At 45.5% G+C, this 24,531-nt stretch overlaps 1 protein-coding gene across 3 annotated transcripts in view; it reads right to left on the reverse strand.

Annotated features, from left to right (window-relative positions):
- The window catches only part of ICA1L (islet cell autoantigen 1 like), a 399,387-nt gene that overhangs the window by 339,013 nt on the left and 35,843 nt on the right, over positions 1-24,531 (reverse strand). For 2 of the 3 annotated variants that reach the window (XM_078680242.1, XM_078680241.1), the window contains exon 2: positions 14,586-14,714. The exons of the other annotated variant lie outside the window; for it this stretch is intronic. The gene's annotated coding sequence lies outside the window, so the exon portion shown is untranslated. The remainder of the gene's footprint in view (positions 1-14,585; positions 14,715-24,531) is intronic. 3 annotated transcript variants of the gene reach the window in all.

The following is a 24,531-nucleotide window of genomic DNA, read 5'->3' on the forward strand; positions in this document are numbered from 1 at the left end:
GGGGTCATGCTCCTATACCTCAAGCAGCAGGCCCCTGATATAGCCCTGCTGCAGGAGACACATTTAATAGGCTACACATGTAAGGCTCTTGATAGATGGGGGGTACAGACTGGTAGCTCATGCGGGCTTCACTTCCGGCTCGAGCAGGACTGGAATCCTCATTCGTAAACAATACCCATGCATAATAAATACCACATAGGTTGACACCCAGGCTAGATTTGCTGCGTTGGCCGGGACATGGGAGGGGAGGCCACTGAATATACTTTTGGTCTACCTCCCCCCTGCAATAAAAAAAAACACACTGGCCGATCAGGGCAAGCTCCTTCTTTATCTCCCACGTCGCCCTGGTGATGGGGGCGATTTTAACCTCAATCAATCAGATAATTTGTAGAGCGCACTACATACCCGCAAGGGTTCTAAGGCGCTGAGGGAGGGGAGAGGGGGGTTGCTACTGGTCGAACAGCCAGGTCTTGAGTTGTCTCCTGAAGGTTAGAAGATCTTTGGTTTGTCGTGGGATAAGGGGGAGGGTGTTCCAGGTCTTGGTGGCGCGGAGGGAGAAGGATCTGCCTCCAGCTGTGGTTCTACGGATGCGTCGGACGGTAGCCAGGGAGAGGCCTGCGGAGCGGAGTTTCCTGTTGGGTACTTAGAAGGAGAGTCGACTGTTGAGGTAGGCTGGGCCGGTCTTGTGGAGTGCCTTGTGTGCGTGGATCAGGAGCTTGAAGGAGATTCTTTTCTCGACAGGGTGCCAGTGCAGGTTCCTCAGGTGGTGGGTGATGTGGTCGCGGCGCGGTACGTCGAGGATCAGGCGTGCAGAGACATTCTGGATTCTTTGCAGTCTGTTGATGAGCTTGGTCGGGGCGCCTGCGTAGAGGGCGTTTCCGTAGTCGAGTCTGCTGCTGACTAGGGCCTGGGTGACTGTTTTCCTTGTGTCTGTCGGGATCCATCTGTAGATCATATGGAACATAAGGAGGGTGTTGAAGCAGGCGGAGGAGACAGCACTGACTTGTTTGGTCATGGTGAGTTTCGAGTTGAGGATGACTCCCAGGTTGCGTGCGTGGTTGGTAGGTGCGGGGGGTGTCCCTAGTTATGCGGGCCACCAGGAGTTGTCCCATGCTGAGGGGTTGGGCCTTCATTCCCTGGTTGAGGTTGGATTTGGCAGTGAGGGGGTCCTTGGTTAGGGGGAGAGGATCAGTTGCGTGTCGTCGGCGTAGGAGATTATGTTGAGGTTGAGATGTTGGGCGATGCGTGCGAGGGCACCATGTAGACGTTGAACAGTGTCGGGTCGGGCTGAGGGAGGATCCCTGCGGGACGCCGAGATGATCTCGGAGGCTTCGGATCAGAACGGGGGAGGCGGACTCTCTGGGTTTTGCCGGAGAGGAAGGAGGAGGTCCAGTCGAGGGCCTTGTCTCAGATCCCTGCGTCGTGGAGACGTGTGCATAGGGTGTGGTGGCAGACGGTGTCGAAGGCGGCAGAGAGGTCCAGAAGGATGAGGGCCGCCGTCTCGCCGTTGTCCAGTAGGATCCTGATGTCGTCTGTGGCGGCAATGAGGGCGGTCTCGGTGCTGTGGTTGCTGCGGAAACCTGACTGGGAGGGGTCCAGGATGCTGTTGTCTTCGAGGTAGCGGTTGAGCTAGATGTTGACTATCTTCTCGATGACCTTAGCTGGGAACGGAAGCAGGGAGATGGGCCAGATAATTTTGAGTTCACTCGGGTCCACCCAGGGTTTCTTCAGTAGGGCGTTGATCTCGGTGTGTTTCCAGCTCTCAGGGAAGGTCGCGGTCTCGAAAGAGAAGTTGATGATGTTGCGCAGGTGGGGTGCGATGGAGCTGCTGGCTTTGTTGAAGAGGTGGTGTGAAAAAGAATCAGACTGCGAGCTAGATTTGATTGTGCCCATTGTTTTGATTGTGTCCTTGATGCTCACGTTGGCCCAGGTTGTCAGGGGGTCGTGGTCTGTGGGGTGTGGTGGGTCCGGCATGTTGGGGCCTGTTAGGGTCGTCCGGGGGTTGAAGTTGTAGTGGATGTCGGTGATCTTGCTGTGGAAGAAGGTGGCGAGGGAGTCGCACAGGGCTTGCGACGGCGGGATGTCATTGGTGTTGGAGCTGAGGTTGGAGAGTGCCTTCACGACGTTGAGGAGCTCCTTGCTTTTGTGTGCGTTGTTGTCGAGGCGGTCTTTGAAGGAGGTTTTCTTGGCGGTCCTGATGAGGTGGTGGTGGTTGCGGATGGCGTCTTTGTGGGCTGTGCGGCTGCTCAGCGACTTCTCGTTGTGCCATATGTTCTCCAACTTCCGGCAGGTGCACATTGACGCAAGGAGTTCCGGGGTAAACCAGTTGGCTCTCTTGCTGGTGTCTTTGAGGGTTTGTTTTTTCAGTGAGGCTAAGGTGTTGGCGAAGTCGTCCATCCATCTTCTGAGGGTGTGCGCACCCTCATCGGGGTTGGTCGGTGGGTTGAGTGCGAGGTTTGTCTGTAGTTGTACTTCGGTGATTTTGCCCCAGCAGCGAAGGGAGATCTGTAGGGTGCGGTGATGTGCGACGGGTTTCCGAAAGGTGAAGTGGATGCAGTGGTGGTCGATCCAGGTGGGCTCGGAGACGTGGCTGAAGGAGACGTGGGGGCTTGAGGAGAAGATGGCGTTGAGCGTGTGTCCGGCGATGTGGGTCAGCGTCGAGGTTGGCGAAGTTGGCTATAAGGGTGGAGGAGTTGCTGTCATTGTTGGTCTCCAGATGGAAGTTCAGGCTCCGAGGAGGATGTAGTTGGTGGAGGTCAGTGCGTGCGTGCTGATGAAGTCGGCAATGGCGTTGCAGAATTGTGGTCGGGGTGCGAGTGTGCTTCTTAGGGTGGTATTGGGGTCCATGTGGATCTGGAAGAGCATGTGTTCGGCGGTGCTGAGAGTATCGTCTGTGTTTGTTGAGACCCTGATGGTCTTCTTGTGGACGATGGCGATTCCTCCTCCGACTTCGTTGGTGCGGTCCCTGCGGGTGATCTTGTATCCGTCGGGGATGGCTATGGCGATGTCTGGAGAGGAGGCTTCGTTCATCCAGGTCTCGGTCAGGAAGGCGACGTCTGGTGATGTGGTGTCGAGTAGGTCCCAGAGCTCAACGACGTGTTTGCGTGCGGAGCGGGTGTTGATCAGGATGCATCGGAGCTGTTTGTGTTCTGTCGTGGCGGGAGTCTCTGCATCTTCGATGAAGGAGAAGCTGCAGTTCTGCCAGGCGAAGGGACCATGGGTGCGCTTCGGGGTGGCCCTGCAGCAGGTGGGGGTCCTTCCTGGGTTGAGAGCGATGAGGGTGCTAGCGTCGTATCGGAGGCGGTCTTCATGGCTGGTGCGGGGGCCAGGGGTTCTGGCGCTGGGCGCGGTCCAGGCGCATAAGGGTTTGCCTTCGGCGCGCCCCCTGCGCGCGTCTGCATAGCGGCCGCCATTTTAAGGGGAGATGGGAGGGAGGAGCAGCGGGAGGCGAGAGGTGGGTGGCAGGGGACAGCGAATAGGCGCGGGGGGCTGGGCCGTAGGGGCAGCAGCGGCAGAAACACAGAGAGAAAGGGCACAGAGGATCTGAGAAAACAAAAAGCAGGGAGACAAAAAGCAAAAACAAACAAAAACCTGATGGGTGATGGCCGGGTCGACAGCTGCCCTCTGAGACTTCGACCGCCACGACACCTCACAAATGAGGGATTTCCTCTCGGCTTTCGGCCTGGTTGATCTCTGGCGTCATCTTAATCCCCTAGCTCGCCATTTTACATTCCACTCTGGCGCCCACGGTAGTCAGTCTAGAATAGATCACCTGCTTACACACGCCAAAGACCTTTTCAATTTTACTGGTGCTAGATGCCTAGCGCATGACATTTCTAATCATTTTCCGGTCCTTACTCCGATAACACTACCACATGAAAATAGAAGCATTGCCGGGACGATAAACCCATGGAGTTTGAAGATCCCACACGTTAAGAGTGAAATTTTAAAAGGGGTGGACTACTTCTTCATTGAGAACACAAACTTGGTGGACTACCATCAGATCCTGTGGGGGTCCTTCGGGGCAGTTATCAAAGGCCAAGCCCTCTCATTAATGGCTGGACACAAAAAAGAGTTGAGGGCGAGGCTAGAGACCCTGGAGAATGAGACTTGGGGGTTACAGGACATGGTGGCAAATACAGATGACGAACTACTTACACACACTCTTAGCATAAAAAGACAGGACTACCGACAGCTCGCAACAGAGGCAGCTAGATCTAAACAGAAAGCTACAATACATAAAATATATGAGATGGGCGACAAGACAGGGAAATTGCTTGCGTGGCTGGAGAGGCGAGAAGCCACTCAGAGATGGGTGCCCCTCATTGAGGGGGAACAGGGAGAGTTGTTAAGTGACCCGCAACAGATCACCGAGGTTTTCGCATCTCACTTTACCTCGATATACTCCTCTACCACCACCACTACCTTCGCTGACGCCAGAGACCTCCTAGCTACCATTCCTCTTGCCACTCCCGCTCCAGAGGACAGTGACTCCTTGTAGTATGACCTAACAGAGGAGGAATTAGTGCTTGCCATACGGGGAATGAAATCGGAGAAAGCCATGGGTCCCAATGGGCTCCCTATAGAATTGTTTAAACTAGTAACTTCCAAAATAACGCCTGCTCTCCTGGGGATGTACCTGAAGAGCTGCCAAAGTGGGTCCCTGCCCCACGACTTGATGCTGGCCTCAGTGGTTGTCATACATAGAGAGGGAAAACCAACAACGAGGGCAATTTCTATAGCCCAATCTCACTGTTAACAGCGGAAGTAAAGATACTCGATAAGGTGTTGGCTACCCGGTTGCTCCCCGTCATATGGAGGACTGTTCACCCAGACAAATCGGGCTTTATGCCTAGCAGAAATACGGCCCTCAGCCGTAAGAGATTGCATGGGGTGATGGGGAGGATTAGCACTATTGAGGAAGATGCTGCCCTGCTGTCATTGGATGAAAAAATGGCATTCAATACAATCAAATGGCCTTACCTATTCACTCTACTTGAGCGCATGGGCTTTGGCCCCACATTCATAAAATGGGTGAAATTGCTTTACACAAAACCGACTGCTCAAAACGTCATCAATCAACATGCATCCCGGTATTCCGCTTAGAGTGGGGTACTCGACAGGGCTGCCCCCTATCGCCCCTTATCTTTGCCCTGATCCTGGAACCATTAGTGACTTGGGTTAGGGGCGACCCCATGATCAGAGGACTGGAATGGCCCAAAGACCACAAAGATAGAATCTCCCTCTATGCTGACGATGTCCTACTATATGTTGCGGTCCCATCAACCTCGATTCACCTGATCCTCCATATTTTTGCCATTTTTAGCACACACTGAGGGTACACTAGTAACTGGGCAAAATCCATACTGTATATGCTTCAGGGTCCCACACCACGGATGCCCAAAGACACTAACGTTACGGTTGCTACGGAGGGGTTTCGCTACCTAGGCAAATTTATAACCCCACACCCCACCCATTTCTATTACATCAATCTTAAGGTTCAGCTGATCAAACTCCAGAAATATGTCCTCCACTGGTGGTCTTTACCTCTGACTCTCCTGGGTAGGGCAGCACTGTTTAAAATGCTAGCGTTGCCCTGTTTTTTATATGTGCTGCAGAACACCCCCTACAATGTCCCGGATACATACTTCACCAACATAGAGAGCGAGGTTAGGACTCTCTTATGGGATGGGAAAAATCCACGTATTGCGGCGCATAAATTGATCAGAGGGTAGTATAATAATAGTGGGATCGCGTTGCCCGCCCTCAAACAATACTACTGAGCTTCACAACTTACAGTCATTAATCACTGGGTCTTTGCCCTGAAGTCTGAACCGGCGTACCAAACAGAAAAATGGATAATGAATCCGGGTGGATATCGGAGAGCACTTTATTCTAACCCCAAACGCCAACACCTTACCTGCCCCACAGCCTAAACAGTTGCAATTTGGCACCAAGCTACCAAAACACTGGGGTGGCACAAGAAACTAACACTAACCACCCTCTATGAGAGACCAAGCAACTTTGCACTCTGTGTAACTGCCCGGGCTTTGACAAATGGGATGTAATTTACATCTCCTCAGTTGGTGACCTTTGGAAGCGAAACGCAATAGTTCCACTTAAAGACCTACAAGCAGAATACCAACTGGCGGGGTCACTGACGTCCCGCTATTTACAAATTCGTCATGCCTTGACTGTCGCTGTCACGAGCGGTGAGGTCCTGCCCGAAACGTCCCCTTTAGAGGACAGACTCCTAATGGACCCTATTTCACGCAAGGCAATATCCCTTACATATCGCAAATTAATAAATGATAAGTCGGACCCGTTAATAGGTCTCCGGTAGTTGTGGGAATCGGATATTGGGTACCTAAAGGATGACGACTGGCAGGAGGCACTTTCTTCTCCCAGGAAGGTGGCTATTCCAATGAGGTTAAGGTTAGTCCTGTTAAAAATCCTACATACAACATATCTCTCTGAACAAACGTTGGTCAAAATGGGGCGAAGACCTGACACAGGGTGCCTTAGGAGGTGTGCCGCAGAAGGCACGTTTTTCCACATGATCCGGGAGTGCCCAGCTATCCGCCAATGTTGGGCAAGAATTGTCTCCACACTTGCACAGGTGGGTGGGAAGACTATAACCAATTCCCCACGACTCTGTCTGTTAAATATATGGGAGGCCATTGACCTCACCCAGACTGAACCTATGTGGGCCTTACTGGGATTTACCCTTGCTAAGAGAAACATAGGCTAAATGTGGGGGACAGGAGATCTGTCCACTTATTGGAGATGGGCAAACGATATGGACAATGCAATGATTGCAGAGAAGGAGGTATTTAAACACAAGGGCTATCCGAAGAAATGGGATCAGAAATGGGCTACATGGAATGTATCTAGAGAAGATTTATGTGTTTCCCCAACAGTGGAACTGAGAAGGGCTAACGGGGACATTGACCATGACTCTAATTAGTGGTGTACAGAAAATGTGCTCAGGTTGTACAATGCATTTTTATTAGTGCCTTATTCTTGTCATGTCTAAAAATGTTGTGTGGCTTCGAATTCCTCTCACTGTACTGTCATAACTGTTCAATAAAAAGAATATTAGAAAAATATATACAAACCTCTTTAAAAGTTGATTTTTTGAAACTATACAATCATATAGAACCAATTGTTGACATATGTCTTGATCTGTCCAACAACCAACAGCCACACACATCCACTCTACCACTACACACAACAGCACACATTCATATAGACATTTCATTCATAACCATTCCAACCCCAGGTTACATACACAACAACGGAGAGAAAGCTTCAAATGTAGCCATTGTTGTGTCGTAAGTTGGGATCTTGTAACATCACGTGATCAACGCACGTTTGGTGAAGATTACTAATTGGATCTACTTTCATCAAGACCACCTATTTCCATGATTCAAGACGGCTGGATATTTTGGGGGAAATCTCTAGGATCTTGAAATTATTAGTCAGATGCACCCAGTCATAACCGGTTCAAGGTTATGGAGGAATCCAGAACATACCGCTGGCATTTGCTCAGTCATGCCGGCTCCAACCCATGGAGCTGTATCAACAACACTAGAGTCCAGGCTGCGTTGGAACACTATTATTCTGTATCCTGCTGTCGCCGTAATCTTCGTGTACGTCTTACAGCGTTTCTTACAGGCGTGTATTTCGGAAGGAGGCAGCTATCATCCTCGATGCATCTGAAATAATTCCTGAAAGATTTATAGTTGGAGTAAGGTACAAATATTCACCACCAAGGTTCCCATCGCGAGTCAGGCCATCCAACAACCAAAGCAACAGCAAATGGCAGCTTTTTACCAAACGCAGGCAAAGAGAGGGCGTTGGAGCTGTGAGTGGATGGAAGCCAGGAAAGTTAAACTGTGATTGGTTATGGGAGGCAGGGGGGGTGATCCTCTCAGTAATTGATCAGCCGTTCACACATTTGGATTGGTCAATGGCAGTCTCATATTCTATTGATATTTTGGATAAAGTTTTATCAAAAATAGTTTCAGGCGGAGAGGGGAAAAAACTCAAATGAGCGCTGGTTCATTAACAATAAAGGCATTGCTTTTGTCAAGGGGGGGAATAATCGTACATGAGGGCGAGGTAGCGAGATGAAGCAGGGACGGGGCAGGTGGGGGAACGAGATTTAGCCAAGCGAAATAAAGCTTAGGCGTTTAAAAGCAATGAAACAGAATGCTGCTAACGAGCTAGCCGTCAACATTTTAGTCATCGCTCATTAGTTAGTGAGCTTATTCTGACATGGTCAAGTAGGAAGAACTAAACAAAAGCACTCTTTAAAAAGCGTGCAATGCAAACAAAGTGCATGGGATGGGAGCTCTAGGCCAAGGGGGAGTCGGAGGGGCTGGAATGACTAATGTGCTCCACGCAAACCTGGCAGAACAGCATTGTAATTATTTTTCTTTTTTAAAACAAACAGCGACACGAAGAAAGGTGGGGCAGGCATGGAGCGACATGGGAGGAGTTAAGAGAGACAAATGCTGCATCAAATAGCAAGCAGCTATGGGCGCCAAAGCTGAACACAGGCAAACAGTGACACGAGCAGGAAGCAAATAAAAAACAGTCCCCCAAACGAACAGATAAAAACTAAAGTATAAAGATACAGTACTTGGTCCCTGCTCCGTGGAAGGAAATGAAAGACAAAAAAGGAGGGCCAAAGAGGAACGATTGACCACTAACAAGAAAGGATTTTAAAAGGACACAGAAACAAACACATTAAAAGCAAAGGGAAGGATGTAAGACCATAAAGTATATAAAACACGCATCAAAGTTGGACCTGAAAAGAGGCCTACCCAGTTATGAAGGGTATGACAGCTGTTGCTCTTGTAGGCATTGGCATTCAAAGCAAGGAGAGGTAATGGATGTGTTCTATTTGCATTTTAGTTACGCTGACCATATGTCCCATACTAAACTCTTTGTCAAGCTAAACAGCTTTGAAATTTGACTTAAAGTGGTGAACTATGAAGACAAGAAATGGAAGAGTCAAGTCAAGTCAATAATACTTTTATTTGATTTCGTTAAAAAATCGTAAAAGATTGTAAAAGCACGTTGTACACTATGGTTAAAAGTGGTGGATTGAAAGATGCAAAGGATAAAAACACTGTCGTCATTACTCAATCCTCATTAACAATTAAAATCAGAAATATTACAATTATAATCAGTGCAGTTTAAAAATGCTAGGATATTTCATTGAGGAGAGATCAGAAAATAGTGCAGGAGTGGGTGAGGAAAGACCAGTCAGTATTGTAAGAGCCACTCAAGTTGATTCTTGTGTTTTATCTAGTTCTTTAGCTGCCATTTTCCAAAACGTAATGGCTTTGCAGGACAGTTGCACTGACAAGCCTCCAAGGAGTTCTATGACAGCTGCTCTGCATGTCCTTAATTGTTTGTTCCTGAGAATCTCGCGAAGGACAGTTTTCCGGGTTTCTAGAAGCGAGGGGCAGGTGCATAGGAGGTGTAGTAATGTCTCATCTCCCTGTCCACACAATCGGCATTCTTTCGTCGGCCATATACATTTCCATTTCGGGGTCAAGTCCTTTGTGGGGAAGTGCCCCAACCGTAGCATCGTCAGATAGTACTTTTTATGATGTGTGAAGTGTTCTGACAAATATTGTTGTGGTTTCAGCGTCTGATAAGATTGAATCACTGCCCATGCGTGTTTTTATTTTGCAAATGCAGTTTTGTCCATTAACAAAGACATTCGTTTAATGGCTATGTTCAAAACTTTTTTGAACACGGAGTAGGAGAGGATTGTGTGCCAGACCTCTTCGAGGTGTAGGTCTGCAAATGATTCTTTTAGTACGCTGACAATGGAATTATTTTGTCTCACTTGCTGTTTAATTTCTGACCAGCAAGAGTGGGCTCTAATGTTTTCTTCTGCTTTCCTCATCCGCCAGTAATATTTGGCCACCGCTCCTTGTCGGGCTGGTTTCTGTTTTTTAAGCCCATATTCCAGTCAAATCTGTGACTGGGAGATGTGTCGTGGGATTGCGAATAGACTCTTAAAAATACTCGACTGGGCTTGGTTTAAGGCGGCTGCATCTTTTGTATTCATCAGTTCTGGCCCATAAGATATAGTTGGAATGAATTTTGATGCAATTACCTTTAGCAGGTGACCCGTTGAGCAGCCTTTTAACTTACTCTCTAGAGTTTTAAAGGTGTAGTGGAGTTGTTTTGCTTTCATTTTTCCTTGGTCCAACTGGTGGTTAAAGTTGAAATTGTGATCAAGTTGAAACTCAAGATATTTGTATGAATTCACCTGGGATATTGGTTTAACATCTAGATTCCAAATGAATTTACCTTTGGACCCCGTTTTCCGATGTTTAGATAAGCATAGCACCTTAGTTTTCTTGAGAAAGAAATGGGAGCGATACGTGCTAAAAAAAAAAATTTTTTAAGCGCTGTGATGAGAGAAACTAAAAAACAAATAGTACTTTGACGCGACTGAGATGGCCATGACTTAGCGCTTTTTTAAACCTTAAGGTGGGTGGGTGGCGGTGGTGGTAGGGAAGAGGAAACACAGACAGTAGGGAAGTGGTAGGGTGGAGGCAACATGGAAAACATGGAAGAACTACCACAGATAAGGGGGGACAGATGGAAGGGAAGTAGCAACACGGAAAAAGGTGGTGGATGGGAAGTAGCAACACAGAAAAGGGGGAGATGGGTGTTAAGTATCAACATGGAAAAAGGGGGGGTGGATTCGAAGTATCAGCACGGTGAAAGGAATGTAAACCCTAATTTAGAATTAGGCCCTAATCATTCTGTTCATTATTCTTTTTTACCTGTCTCTTTCCCAGAAACTGTGAAACGTTATTATCGTGTAAAGAAGGAAGTTTTGTATGAGGCGTTTAAATGTGTGGTTAAAAGTGCATGTTTAAGTTTCACATTTTATCTGGTAATCTACAGCCTGCTTCAAAAAAAAGGTCTAAATGTGGTTGGACTCAAGTGTTTTTTCCCTCCAATTGTGTGTTTCTGGGAACCTTTGTGACTTGAATATGTTGCTGGAAATTCAGAGCAGCAGAGGATGTTCCAAATATAGATCTGTATAGATAGCAAAACTGTTAAAGTCACGAAAACAGGAAAGCTTTGCTTTAAGGAAATGTGTGCATTCTGGGTGGGACAGAACAAAAAAGCAGGAAGCTTCTTCTATTGGTAATATGGTATTGAAGTAATGGCTGTTTGCCAAACATAGTATTATAATAATTGACTCGCAGCGTGTGTAATTTGAGACTGTCTTGTGCTTCTATTATGGTGCCATCACTCTTCCAGCTGTCTTATTGTGTGCATATGAAACAAACCTGTTTGTACTCCCTTTGTTGCAGATGTGGTGATTGAATGATTTTAGCTACTTAAAGGATGTTTTCCCAACAAAGTGGCAGAGCCAGCCAAGAGATTCCCTTTGCTCTGGCATGCCGCTGGGGGGGTTCCCCTTCGGACAACTAATTTAGTCATGCACAATTTGAGGAGGATCACAGACACCCGTTTAGACGAAATTTCTGTTTTTGGGCGACAGGGGTACCGGTCTGGGGGGTGTCTGCAGCGGCCAGATTAAGGTAGGAAAAAAGGGCAATCATCGATTCCTTGTGTATTGATCCACAACTGTTCCAAACGGAGATGTGCATTTAATTAATCCTGGCAGGCCTTTGTTTAGGAATCGTCAGGAAAATAGATGTGTATCTAGTTCAACTTGGCAGAGTATTTTTCACTTGTGGAATTATTAGAGAAATAGAAATTATATAAGAAGTTTATCCTGACAGTTCGAATTATGAAAACGTCACACAAAGAAAGAAATAGTTGACATTTTGTACAAAAATGTGGTCAGTTGTTTAAAAAAAAAAAAAAAAAAAGTATATATATATATATATATATATATATCTATATCTATATATATATATATATATATATAGATATATATATATATATATAGATATAGATATATATATATCCACTGCAATCCACTCCACACGAAGAGGTAGAGGCCACTCGGGGGAAATGTCGGGAATTCTTTATTGAGATCAGCTCACGCATAATGCATTTCGGCAATTAGGGCCTTTTTCAAATGCCGCTGTCTTCAAGGCATAACTCCACCCCCACCTTTTACTTGCCAAAAGTCTCCCTCATTGGCAGAAGTCCGCTAACCAATGGTCACTTCTTGCAGCTATACTGTAGTACTGGGCAGAACTACAGTTCCCAGGATGCCGTATTTCCAGGTGAGTGTAGCTTGGAGGGGACCGATAGGAAATAAAACCTCTGTGGGTGCTGGCAATATTGAGAGGTGTAGAGTTCAAAATTCGGAGTCCTTGTCACGGTGATTAAAAGATTTCCCTCACGTCCCCTTCAACGTTCCAGCCGATTCCTGCGTGTGCCTGCTGGGCAGAAAGTCAGTGCTTCAGTGAGCCTGACTTGATCATACAGACACAATCCGCTGTCCGCAGCTGTCCAGGTGAGGCTTGCAGTTCCTGGCGGGCCGGACTTGTGTCAATAACTTGACTAAGACGAAAAGCTGCTGCCGCAGAAGGTGCCAGTAACACTCCAGCCTCTTAAGGGAACGGGCCTCCAACGCGCCTCTGGCAAGCACGACAATATCCACTGTAATCCACTGCACACGAAGAGGTAGAGGCCACTCGGGGGAAATGTCGGGAATTCTTTATTGAGTTCCAGCCGATTCCTGCGTGTGCCTGCTGGGCAGAAAGTCAGTGCTTCAGTGAGCCTGACTTGATCATACAGACACAATCCGCTGTCCGCAGCTGTCCAGGTGAGGCTTGCAGTTCCTGGCGGGCCGGAGTTGTGTCAATAACTTGACTAAGACGAAAAGCTGCTGCTGCAGAAGGTGCCTGTAACACTCCAGCCTCTTAAGGGAACGGGGCCGCCAACGCGCCTCTGGCAAGCGCGACAATATCCACTGAAATCCACTCCACACGAAGAGGTAGAGGCCACTCGGGGGAAATGTCGGGAATTCTTTATGGAGATCAGCTCACGCATAATGCATTTCGGCAATTAGGGCCTTTTACAAATGCCGCTGTCTTCAAGGCATAACTCCACCCCCACCTTTTACTTGCCAAAAGTCTCCCCCATTGGTGGAAGTCCGCTAACCAATGGTCACTTCTTGCAGCTATACTGTAGTACTGGGCAGAACTACAGTTCCCAGGATGCCGTACTTCCAGGTGAGTGTAGCTTGGGGGGGACCGATAGGAAATAAAACCTCTGTGGTTGCTGGCAATATTGAGAGGTGTATATATATATACTAGCAGCCCGCCCCAGCGTTGCCTGGGGCAGAAAGAGGCTGGGGGCAGCATTTGAGGCTTGCGTGCACTCCCACCCCCGGCCCCCTCCCGCCCCGGCCGTATAACGTATATTTTTTATTTTTAATATCCTATGTCCTTCTGCTTGCCCTGAGGTTTTCAAAGATGTCTTGGGTGTTTTGAATGGTGGTGTACTTTTCGAGTTTACCTGGCTCAAAGGTTTGTGTTCTCTCTTTATAATAGTAGTATAGATATATATATATATATATATGAGAAAAACTGAAGGCTTCTTCTGGAGCACTTGGAACCCGTGGAAGGTGGCGCAAATACCGGCGAAGCAGTCCGGTGAATTAATGTAATTGGAGTCTTTCACAAAGTGAATTGCATGCGCTCTCGGACAAAAAGGCAAGAAGAGGGTCAAAATAGTTGGTAATGCAGTTTAATGCACAACGCGTTTCAGCAAAGAAAGCCTTGTTCACGTGCAACCCCACACTCACAGACACCAAGTATAAATAAAGTTTTTTCAGACTGTAGGCTCATAGTCAACAACGAAGTAGGACTGGCAAAGCAGATGGTTTTGTGGCAGACATGTTGGAATGGTCAAACGGAATATACATCGTTTTTACAAAATCTTGCTCGTATTCGATGAATGATACACACAATTAATAAATAATTCATGCAATTTGCAAATCAATAATTATAAAGGTGTAACATGTAATCAAAACATATATTGCGGAAAAATCCCATTTTTGAAAAGATATGTAAATACCACAGAATCCGAATATCGGCTACTCCGTTAGCCAAGTGGCATCAAAAGGAGAAGTTGAGGCACATACTATGCATCTATTGCCAGGAGAATATTTTGCAGCACTAGTCCCATTAGCTATGCTTAGACACATATATATACATGCAAACAGCCCAGGACTGCAGAGCAATCTCTGCAGTATTACAATCAGGCTCAATGCGCTGGAGAAAACAACACACAGCTCAAATCAAATCGAATCAAAGCTAACAGCACCCTATGCTGCATAGCTTATAGAAGTGATGGTACAGCCTAAAAAGTAAAATACACTTGCGTGGCGTGGATCTCTTCCACCAAAAATTATGTGAATATATGTATAATACAAGTTTGTAAAGTCCATCATGGGCCTCTGTGATAGGCATGGATCCGGGCAACGGCTGGGGAAAGTTTTACTAAGTAAGTGTCACCATCAACCCAACCATGAAATTCAAACAATGCCTGGTAATTGTGACTGCCCAATGCTGTTGTATTCACTCTCTGCAATGGACCAAAATCTTATATACCTGGAAAGGTCAAACCTTAAAGCTATGGTGTCTGGACGTGTGGTACAAACTCGAGCAGTGATTCCAGGAGTGCAAAGGTTGGGTGCGCCCGTGCAGGTGTGATCCAGTGGTGGGCCCCCTCCTTTCCTCCTAAGGAATGAGAAAGAACAAAAGATAGAATCAAAATTTAAAAGTGAAATGTGACTAATCAATAACATGAGACAGACTAAATGAAAAATATATGACTAGACAACATAATAAGAAAAACAATTATGTTAAAAACATGTCAGAAGACGATGAGCGGAGTCGGTGCTTAACATCATAACAAACTATGCTGAGAAAGTCTAGACAATGCTGGCAGTTAGCGAGGTTGATAGACACTACTCTCTCAGGTGAATGGCCAGTTCCTCATCCATGTTGAGACCTCCCGGGAATCTGGTTTGGAACTCAATTATGAGTTTGGATTCACGTTGTCTCAAGTTGAGTACCCTGTCACCCCCTCTCGGATGTTTGGGGACCTGTTCCAATATGAAGAAATTTAATTCAGAGGTATTGGAATAGTGTTTCTGTTCAAAATGACGTGCCACAGGGTATTTAGGGTCCTTGTTGGTAATGGCCCTGAGGTGCTCAAGGATTCTTTTTTTGGCAGCACAGCTGGTACTGCCTATATACCACAATTTACAGGAGCATTCGATGACATAAATCACAAATGTGGTGCTGCAGGTAAAGAAAGAGGTCAGATTTTTATTGATGTTATTATATTCTACAGATCCTCTGTATTTACTGTGCTTGCAAGCTTTACAATGGCCACATGGGTAAAAACCCACTAGACCATGTTCAGAGTTAGTCTTACTGTGTTTAGTAATGTCATTCCTGACCACTAGGTCACCTATATTCCTACATCTTTTGTAAGTGATGGCAGGACGATCAGGTATACTGTTACCAAGAATGGAATCTGTCTTCAGAATATCCCAATTTTTGGATAACAGTTTTTTGACTTGACTAACTTCTGAACTGTAAGTTAAGATGAGTCTGGTAGATTCATCTTGCTCCACAGTGTCAGCAGTCTTCTTGTCAGTTAATGTTTCAGGTCTTGTTATTTCATCTGCTCTCATTTTGGCTTTTTTAAGGACCCAACTAGGATAGCCTCTGCTTTGAAACCTGGTTATGATGGTTGCCTGCTCTTTCAGGTAAGCATCATTGGTGTTACAATTTCTTTTGGCCCTGAGCAGTTCCCCGTAGGGGATGCTCCATTTTAGAGCTTCAGGGTGGCTACTTTGTGCGTGAAGCACACTATTCCCCGCCGTGGCCTTGCGAAACAAAGAGGTGTAGATTTTATGGTCTCTAATCTCCAGTTTGACATCCAAAAATTCAGTTTGGCTGTCACTAACGTTGCCAGACAAAATGATGTTATAGCTGTTACAATTAAGTTTCCTGACAAACTCTTCAGCTTCAGATTTAGTACCACTCCAGATGATAAAAAGGTCGTCGATGTAACGGAGCCATGCGACGACCTTCTTAAAATCCTCTGCCAGTGTGATACTACCATGGATTTCCTGCTCCCAATAGCCCATGAACAGATTCGCTAAACTAGGAGCGAAGCAAGAACCCATGGCAGTACCGATATTCGGATTCTGTGGTATTTACATATCTTTTCAAAAATGGGATTTTTCCGCAATATATGTTTTGATTACATGTTACACCTTTATAATTATTGATTTGCAAATTGCATGAATTATTTATTAATTGTGTGTATCATTCATCGAATACGAGCAAGATTTTGTAAAAACGATGTATATTCCGTTTGACCATTCCAACATGTCTGCCACAAAACCATCTGCTTTGCCAGTCCTACTTCGTTGTTGACTATGAGCCTACAGTCTGAAAAAACTTTATTTATACTTGGTGTCTGTGAGTGTGGGGTTGCACGTGAACAAGGCTTTCTTTGCTGAAACGCGTTGTGCATTAAACTGCATTACCAACTATTTTGACCCTCTTCTTGCCTTTTTGTCCGAGAGCGCATGCAATTCACTTTGTGAAAGACTCCAATTACATATATATATATATATATATATTACCTACTGGCGGTCGCCAGTAGGTAGTTATAGTTAGGATCGTTTCTCATAGGAAATCCGCAACATTCTATTGGGAATAACTTTGGCGCCGAATGAGGGATCTGCCTGTAATTCTCCTTAACTTTGCCTCGCTGCGCTCCGCTCCTTCCCTGAAAGTTTCGGGGGGATCCGTCAAGCGGGGGCCGAGATAAAAGGGGGGTCCCAAAACGTGTTTTCCCCATGTTAATTTCCATAGGGCGGTTGAACTCGAACGGCTGAATGGATTTCCACCAAACTTGGCAAAATTGGAGGGACCGGTACCCCGATGTGCCTTTGCTATGTCTCAAGATATATGCTCCAGTAGTTTTTACGAAAATTAACTTTGAAAATATATATATTGGGCTACATTGGGCTATATATATGTTAGAGCCCAAATGTAGCCCAATGTAGCCCAAAGATGGCCACCAGAGACAAAAAAAACAAATGTAGCCCAAATATCAGCCAGATGTAGCCCAACTATAGCCCAATGACAGAATGTCCCAGAGTGTTCTAAAGAACAACTAGAGCGCTAACAGTCTTAATTATGACAAAAGTATGGCACACCTGAAGTCATCTTGATTGGAATAAAGTGTTAACACTTAAAACATTTAATTTGCAAAGGAACAAAATGAGGGGGTTTCATTTTGCCATAGAAATTATATATATATATATATATATATATATATATCTATATATATATATATATATATATATATATTCACTGAAAAAACCATAGGTTTCACACCAGTTATAGTTAGGAATTATCATTTAAAAAACCTATTAAATTCACTGAAAAAACCATAGGTTTCACACCAGTTATAGTTAGGTGGAAATTTTACTCGCATAAAACCATTGAAATTCCCACGTTATAGTTAGTTGGACTCACTATAACTTGCGCGTGCAATGCACTGCTGATGACGTCACATATTACATCACTCATGACATGGTCAGTGACATCACTCATGACATCAGTGATGACATCTCAAATGACATCACTGATGACATCATCCAGTGAATGTGTATCTTTCTGAAAAATAAATATTTTTTATATATGTATATCTAAAGGTTGATGGAAGAATAAATGGGTAAATAAATGTCTAAATGGATGTTTTTTGTGTGTAAAATTGATTGGTTAACTGACTTATTAAATGTATCTTAGTGAATACATATATTAGCGAGTAATGTTTAAATATTTAAATATCTGTATCTGTGTCTCACTTTGTGTATAAGTGGCTGCATGGGTTGGTGAGTAGCTACATGAGTGTGTATATGGGTTATTAGTTGTTTTTTGAGTATCAGTATAAGTGTCTGTATGGTTCGGTGGGGGATATTACTTAGAGCACAGATGCATGAATGAGTGACTCACTATTTGTATGTATTTTGAAGACAGCATGTGTGCAAGACTGTATGGGTGGATGATTGTGTGTATGGGTGGGTTAGTGAGTATGTGTTTTTATAATTGATTGTTTAAGAGAGTAAATATGTTTCCGTTTCTGTAGAAGTATGTGTAGTGGTGTGTATATAGCAATATAATCAAGTAAATGTTTTTTTGATAGTTTATTTGCATGTGTGAATTTGTGTGTGAGTAACTATATGGATGAGTATTAGTGTGTAACAGGATGTATAGGTGTATGAGTACATATGATGAGTAAGTATATGCATGAGTGACTATATAGAACTGTTGGTGAATGAGTGGATGTTGGAATTACCTAATAAGTTGTTGTAATTGGTATTGGTTTCTCCTTTTTTAAGAAAATGTTAGTTTCTATTTTTGAATGTGTGTGTCAAAGGTTATTTTATGCTGATAGGAGGTCTGCCACTTTGTCACAAGGATGTTGTCATCAGTGATGTCATTTGAGATGTCATCAGTGATGTCATGAGTGATGTCACTGACCATGTCATGAGTGATGTAATATGTGACGTCATCAGCAGTGCATTGCACGCGCAAGTTATAGTGAGTCCAACTAACTATAACGTGGGAATTTCAATGGTTTTATGCGAGTAAAATTTCCACCCAACTATAACTGATGTGAAACCTATGGTTTTTTCAGTGAATATATATATATATATATATATATATATATATATATATATATATACATATATACATATATACATATATACATATATATATATATATATTCGCACACAACAAAAGAGCCCAACTTCGTCTGACTGCATGAAGCTGACTTTATTAGTCTCAAACACAGCAGCACGAGACACACTAAAGAGTCCTGACGCGTTTCAGCGTTCTTCCGCCTTAATCATAGGAAGGTGTGTCCTCATTGTATTTCAAGTGGACTTGGTCCCGCAGTGCTTGAACTGCAGGTTCCGCCATGCACCAGGTGAGTGTTCACAAGTATCATTCTGCTTAATACCGTTATTTCACCCAGTGCCTTTATCAATCATTGCAAAATGCTTTGAAATGTTGCGGTGTTCACAAAAATATTTGCTTCAGCTGCGAAGTTGTAGGAGAAAGGAAAGCATCCTTCGCCTCTCACTTTCTTCAACAGAGTGCCACATCGCCTAGGAAATCCATATGTGGCTGGCAACACCGCAAGCGGGTCATCCCACTCCATTAGTATTCCCAAAAAGTTTTATTTGCTGGGGGCCCGACCCTGCAGAGCGGGCTCTTGAAGACAGGAATGGAGATCCTGCCACTCATACCTTAGGAGAGAGCCCTTGTGCTGGTCAAACAGCATTCCAGCTTTGACGTAAAAGCGCTGATGCGAATGGGACAAGAGCCGCATATTGGGGGAAGATTGTGTCAGCGGGGACTCAAGCTGTGTCCCACCGCCCACTGGGGTGTTTTAATTGAACAAATTTGGGGCAAATGCACGGCATCTCACTGCAGCAATACTGGGCACTACTAAGACCATCAGGCCACGGGAGTGGCCACACCCACCAAGGCGGAGGTCTGTTATCAGGTGTGGTGCTTAAAAACTGCTGTGCTGCTGCCTTTCAGTTCCTTGGCCTTTGAGAAAGTGGAGTGACCACGAAACACGTCAGGCTGAACTTATACTTGTGGAGGCATGGCTGCTGTTTTCCTCGTTTTAACCCCTCTATTAAAGAAATTTGGGCAATAGAACATCTTGACGAGAGGCTTCTCCTTTGACAGGCAACTTTGTTTGTTGGATGGATATATAACGTAGATTTGTGATTATTATAGCATGTGTAATAGATCATGAGTTCTCTTGGATTATCAGAGGTACCAACTGATTTTTTTTTTAATTAACTCCATTAGGACAGGAGCCTTTAAGACTATTATGAGTTTGGTCTACTAGGATACCAGGTAGATGTATTCAGTGTAATATAGATCCATGTGATTTGAGTGTAGGTGTGTCGTTTGAAACGGTCTGTCTTATAGTCCACAAGTATTTTCCCAACGAACAGGAATAGATAAGGTTTCTGGTACTTTAAAAGAAAAATTGTGAGGTCATTTCTTTTTTTTTTAAGAAATCTTCCGCAAGGTGGCATGGAGAGAAAGGGACTCCTTTAGGCCACATGATTTCCACATTTCCAGGAGACTCTGATAGGATAAAAAGAAATTGTCAGGAAGGGGCAGAAGGTACTAAGTCTTCCCTGGTTCCATGGCCCCAGATGGCTCTTTTGATAATACAGTGATAGCCCAAATAATATTGTATATCTTTGTAACATATAACGGAGATAAAAGAACAAAAAGATTAGCGTCATTAGGCATGTGGAAGATATTCAGTCAGGTTTCCAATGTAGAATCCACAGCACTACTGCAACATATTCTGAGATAATTGAAGGGCCCTTATGCCACCAGGGAATGTATCCATCATTGTCAGTGGAAGATAAGAAATCCACTAACCCAGTAGACTCAGTGGACACTGATGTTCCAGTTGCAAGCTACAAAGACCCGCCATTAATACCCCTGACTGACATAAACAAAATGACACCAAAGGTTGATGACTTGTTAAACATGGGGGAGGTTGATCTTTCTCAAACAATTAATAAAGATTCTGTTAAACCTGAAAAAGTATATGAGGGAACAGTATCCCTAACAGGAGACATTTCAGTAGAATTAAGACAAAACAATAATGGAAAATTGATGGAACAAATGTCAAAAGACATATTAGAATGTGCTAGTAAGATACCTAAAAACTCAAGTGAAGGAAATGGATACTATACTAGCACCCCACAGGTGAAGGATGACTTATGGGCACGATCAAAGAAATATCAGGAAGAGGATAAGGGTTATCGTGACATGACCACCAGTGTAATGGGAATACAGAACACAATTGAAAGACTAAGCCATATTGCTGATGACTGTTCAAATATATGTAGATCTATATTATATAAGACAGATGAAAATCCATTTATAAGGGATATAGGATATTATGTAGAAATCAAGAATGTGACAGGAGAAGTTGAGAAAGAGATAAACTCAGTGGGGAGTGAAATCAGAAGGGTTCTTGACCATGAACGCATGGAATTGTGGCAAGAGGCTGAGAACAGAAATTCTGAAATAAATAGAAGATTAGAGGAACAAAGGGCCTTTAGAGAACAAACAAGAGGAGAACGGCTGTTTCCCAGTAGTATAACAAGGTCTGGGCGTCCATTTCGAGCAGAGGGTATGATAGAGTAAGGACAAAGTTCCCCTCCGGCTGGAGCAAGATTCCTTCATATGCAAAATATGCAGGGAATGACGAGTTTTAAACAGAAAAAGAACGGAAAGGAAATAGTGACTTGACACCCAATGACATAGTAGCGAAGGGAGAAAACAGTAGGTATAATGTGGTCCCATTTACTAATAACCTTGCGGGGTGGACAGAAGGTATGGTTTCGCAGATGAAAGTGTGGCCAAGAGCAGGATCCTCTGACCCTGAATTGATAAATATGGCTGATTTATGTGTTTTTTTAAGGTTATGGAGACCTAGAGTGGGATTATAATTACATGCAACAAAGTCTGTGTGTGTGGAAGAAATATGCTATACGGTCTGAGACACCTTATGAGGAACATGGTGGCAGGAATACTGCTGTAATGCAGACGCCACTGGTGTATAAGGAAGCAATGCCTGTCTATGTTCCATGGCAACACATGGATAAAGAAAATCTACAAAAAGGCCTGCCTACATTTGAAAATGCAACATCTGGGATACCTTTAGCTCTTGGAGATGTAAAGAGCCTGTTGAGCTCCATAGTAAGGGATGCGGTAGACAGTATAATGAGAAGTACAGGGATACAAGAAGTAAAGGAAAACATGATGGGCCTGCTTTTGGAGTAGTGTGCTCTAGGGTGTTAATTGAATTAAGGAATAGATACCCAGATCGACCAGACATTGGGGCATTTAGGCCACAAACTATGTCGCCAGTACAGTCCTGTGCAGACTACATAACAATGACGAAGAAAAAGTGGGAAGCAGATGTAGGAACTGTAGACATGGAAGATAGTTGTAGATTATTCTACAATGTTTTAAAACAGAGGCTACCAGGAGACATAAAAGACCATTTAAATCAGGTTGTGACCTTCGATGTAAAACCCTGGGCAGAAATACAAGCAGATATTATAAATTTTTGTTAAAAAAATGAGAGGGAAAATAAAGACCAAAGTGACAGAGCCCAAGCCAAACTGGTGATACAATAAATACAGAACACAGAGAAGGAAAAGACCCCAGACTGCTCTCCCAGTGCACAGCTCCACCGTGAGTGCCTCTTCCCTGTATCCCAGCTGCCGCGGTTCAAGGCCTGTGCCTCGCCCTGCTCCTGTCTCTTCCATCTGCTTTTGTCTTCATAGCCCAGTGCTCTATGTTTTAGCCCTGGTGCCTCTTACATCTTAATGTTTATTTTCGCCTTTTCCCTTCATTTCCTTTATTTTAACTTTCAGCCTCAGCTTTCAGCCTCCGTATTTTACTGCAACTGCTGCCCCCACGGCCCATTTCGCTCCCACGTATTCCGGCTCCAGCCTCCCAGGAGTCCCGCCCTCCCCTGATCCCTACTTGATGGCGGCAGTGCCAAAGACAAGCCCGTCTGCGACTGGACCGTGACCAGAGCCTGGAACCCTAGTCCTCCAACCCGCCAGTGCTACAGCTCCTCGACTCTCTATGCACTCAACGTCGGCAAGAGCAACAACTGCATGCTCTCTTCACCTCTTGACACCCACCGGCCCCTTCACCTGCTGACTCTGCCGCCACTCCTTCACCTTCTCCAGGACCCAGGACCCACCTCCACCCTCCAGCAACAACTCCATTGCAACCCAAACCCTGCAAAGCATCCTACTCAACGACCGCTCCCTCCACAGACACGCCTGGAAATCTAGGACCTCCTCGACAGTCCCACCCCTGACGTCGCCTTCCTCACTGAAACCTTGACGAAGACCCGCCTCGGGCCCGACATTATGATCACAATCCCGGAAGGCTACAAGATCACCCGGAAGGACTGCCCCAACATCCCCGGAGGAGGCATCACCATCACTCACAAGTCCAACCTCTGTCTGAGCACCTACCGTGACGGGCCTACAGACCTGATGGAACACCTCCATTTCAAGATATAGACCAATCCGTCACCACCCTCTGAGGCACCCTCATCTATAGACCCCGCTTACCTTTCTCCATCACCAACATCATCACCCTGCAAGCCATTACCTCCACCGACTACACCTTGCTGGGAGACCTCAACTTCCACCTCGACAACCTCCAAGACCTCAACTCCACCTCCCTCCTGGACAACCTCTACAACATCGGACTCAAACAGATCGTACCAGAACCCACGCACTCAGCAGGACACACCCTCGACCCCATCTTCACAGCAGGTTGCTCCATTTCCCCATCAAAACTAACATCACCCGCAAATGTACTCACCAGCTCTTGCGCAGGAATTGGAACAAGATCTCAGACAACCAGCTCACCACCTCCCTCAGCAGTTCTGCTCCCACCGCCATGGACGACCCAACCACCGCAACCCGTACCCTGCACAACTGGATAACCAACTGCGCCAACACCATCGTCATCCTCAAGAAAACTTCCAACCCACATGCCAAGAAAGCCAGCTGGTTCTCCACCAAACTCTGAGAATCCAGACGAACCTGCAGACACCTCGAAGAGCGCTAGAGGAACTACAAAACCACAGCCGATCTCGAAAACTTCAAAGCAGCCACCACCGCCCCACCACAAACTCATCAGGTACTCAAGGAAGAAAGCACTCTAGGAAAGAATCTCCACCCACGCACACAACAGCAAGGAACTCTTCAGCAACATCAAAGAGTTCGCCCAACTCAATAGTGAGACTACTGATATCCCACCCTCCCAGGACCTCTGCGACAGACTCCGTGCCTTCTTCCATCACAAAATCAAGAACATCTACGACAACTTCGATGACAACAACCTACACGCTGAACCCTTATCCACTGTTCTCCATGCCGCACAGCCGACACTTGACAGCTGGACCGCACTCATGATTGAAGACACCCTGAAGACTTTGAAGTCAACCCACTCCGGGACCCCCACGGACCCCGCCCACTACCAAATCTACCACAGAGCCGCAGACATCATTCCCCTCGAGCTTCAATGAATCATCCACCGCTCCTTCAAGACCGCCTCCTTCCCAGAAGACTGAAAACCCGCCAAGATCAACCCCTCCTGAAAAAACCCTTGTCGGACCCCACCAACCTCAAGAACTTCAGACCGATCTCCCTACTCGCGTATCGGGTGAAAGTAATTGAAAAAGCCGATAACAGTCAACTTGCCTCCGTCATATAAGAAAACAACATCCTCTATTCCTCCCAATCAGGCTTCAGGAGGAATGACAACACCAAAACCGCCCTCCTCGCTGCAACAGACGACATCCGCTCCCTTCTCGACAGAGGAGAGACGATGGCCCTCATCCTCCTAGACCGCTGCCTTTGGCACAGTA

Source organism: Lissotriton helveticus, chromosome 3_1 (assembly GCF_964261635.1).
Source record: "Lissotriton helveticus chromosome 3_1, aLisHel1.1, whole genome shotgun sequence".
In the NCBI taxonomy this organism is placed as follows: domain Eukaryota; kingdom Metazoa; phylum Chordata; class Amphibia; order Caudata; family Salamandridae; genus Lissotriton; species Lissotriton helveticus.